This window comes from Populus nigra, chromosome 2 (assembly GCF_951802175.1).
Source record: "Populus nigra chromosome 2, ddPopNigr1.1, whole genome shotgun sequence".
Lineage (NCBI taxonomy): Eukaryota > Viridiplantae > Streptophyta > Magnoliopsida > Malpighiales > Salicaceae > Populus > Populus nigra.
Window position 1 is genome coordinate 4,486,868 of NC_084853.1, and position 2,500 is coordinate 4,489,367.

Here is a 2,500-nt window from a genome sequence, read left to right on the forward strand (position 1 = left end):
GAATGCGGGAACCCCGGCGGCTCGCCTGCCGCGGCCAGCGACGTCGGGCTGGCCCCTGCAGCGCCTAGCCTCTCCCACGCGGGGGGCAGGCCAGAACGCGGGGGGCCAGGGCCCGAAGGCAGCCCCCCCGCGGGCGAGAGAGCAAGCCAGCAGGGGCTGTCGCCTGCCGCGGCCAGCGACGTCGGGCTGGCCCCTGCAGCGCCTAGCCTCTCCCACGCGGGGGGCAGGCCAGAACGCGGGGGGCCAGGGCCCGAAGGCAGCCCCCCCGCGGGCGAGAGAGCAAGCCAGCAGGGGCTGTCGCCTGCCGCGGCCAGCGACGTCGGGCTGGCCCCTGCCGCGGCCAGCGATGTCGGGCTGTCGCCTGCCGCGGCCAGCGACGTCGGGCTGGCCCCTGCAGCGCCTAGCCTCTCCCACGCAGGGGGCAGGCCAGAACGCGGGGGGCCAGGGCCCGAAGGCAGCCCCCCCGCGGGCGAGAGAGCAAGCCAGCAGGGGCTGTCCGCGCGTCGCGCAGCGCGGCATGGCTGCGGGGGCCGCGCGCGCGCGCCCAAGCGCCCAAGGGCCCCCAAGGGCCCCAGGCCCTCAGGCCCCAGCGCCCCAGCGCCCAGCGCGGGCGGGCGCGCGCGCGCGTGTGGTCTTTGAGGGGCGCCGGCCTGGTGGCTCCCTAAAGAGCAATAAGTGTCATTGCAGCTCTGGCAGGGGGAGACACTACTAGGTCCCAGCTGTCACCCCCCCTCTAAAAAATTCATTTCTTGGTATTTTGAGCTGAAATTTTGCACAGAGGTTGGCAAAAATCCAATCCACCTTCATTAATTTTCCCAGAATTTTTCGAGGTCGGGAAGTATTTGTTTTAATTTTCCTACCATTAGAAATCGAGTAAATCCGCAAAACTAGGAACCGGCCCGGAATGACCCCAAATTCAGTGGGCAGCCTCATAAAAATATGGCTGATTTTACTGGATTGGTTTCATGTGGAAAGCACGACGTTTTCTTGTAGGAATGCGGGAACCCCGGCAGCTCGCCTGCCGCGGCCAGCGACGTCGGGGACGCTGGCCTGCGCTGTCGAGCCCGCGAGGGCTGTCTCCGCGGCAGGCCCCCCCTGAACGGGGCACGACAGGCCACCGCGCTGGCTCGTCCAGCGTCGACAGTCCCTCGTCCAGGTTTCAGATCGCGCCAAGTCGAACCCATGACCTGCTCAAGCCATCGTGCGCTGCCGAATTCGCATCTGCGTGTAGGCTGCCATTCCACGCGGCAGCCCCTGTTTTCGTCAGCGTGCCCCCCTGACGAATTTTCCTGCCTGGCCCAGTCCAGCGTCCAGCCCCTGTTCGTCGAAAAATCTGCGCTGCCGATTTTCCACGCGGCAGCCCCTCTTTTCGTCAGCGTGCCCCCCTGACGAATTTTCCTGCCTGGCCCGGCCAGTCCAGCCCCTGTTCGTCGAAAAATCTGCGCTGCCGATTTTCCACGCGGCAGCCCCTCTTTTCGTCAGCGTGCCCCCCTGACGAATTTTCCTGCCTGGCCCGGCCGGTCCAGCATCCAGCCCCTGTTCGTCGAAAAATCTGCGCTGCCGATTTTCCACGCGGCAGCCCCTGTTTTCCTCAGCGTGCCCCCCTGACGAATGTTCGTCGAAAAATCTGCGCTGCCGATTTTCCACGCGGCAGCCCCTCTTTTCGTCAGCGTGCCCCCCTGACGAATGTTCGTCGAAAAATCTGCGCTGCCGATTTTCCACGCGGCAGCCCCTCTTTTCGTCAGCGTGCCCCCCTGACGAATTTTCCTGCCTGGCCCGGCCGGTCCAGCCCCTGTTCGTCGAAAAATCTGCGCTGCCGATTTTCCACGCGGCAGCCCCTCTTTTCGTCAGCGTGCCCCCCTGACGAATTTTCCTGCCTGGCCCGGCCGGTCCAGCCCCTGTTCGTCGAAAAATCTGCGCTGCCGATTTTCCACGCGGCAGCCCCTCTTTTCGTCAGCGTGCCCCCCTGACGAATTTTCCTGCCTGGCCCGGCCGGTCCAGCCCCTGTTCGTCGAAAAATCTGCGCTGCCGATTTTCCACGCGGCAGCCCCTCTTTTCGTCAGCGTGCCCCCCTGACGAATTTTCCTGCCTGGCCCGGCCGGTCCAGCCCCTGTTCGTCGAAAAATCTGCGCTGCCGATTTTCCACTCCGCAGCCCCTGTTTTCGTCAGCGTGGCCCCCTGACGAATTTTCCTGCCTGGCCCGGCCAGTCCAGCGCCCAGCCCCTGTTCGTCGAAAAATCTGCGCTGCCGATTTTCCCCGACGAACCTGCAGCTGCACAAATCCGCGCTGCCACTGCCCCATTGTCTGGACCAACAGTCTTTTCCATCAAGCCCTGGACTATAAATCGTCCAGACTCATCGCCAGCACCCGCTGCCGATTCTGCCGACTTTGCCGATTTCGTCGGCGCTGCCGATTCCAACACTGCACCCACCGTGTCTAAACCAGCGCTGTTTCGTCAGCGTGTCCCCTTGACGAATTTCCCTGCCTGGCCTGGACAGT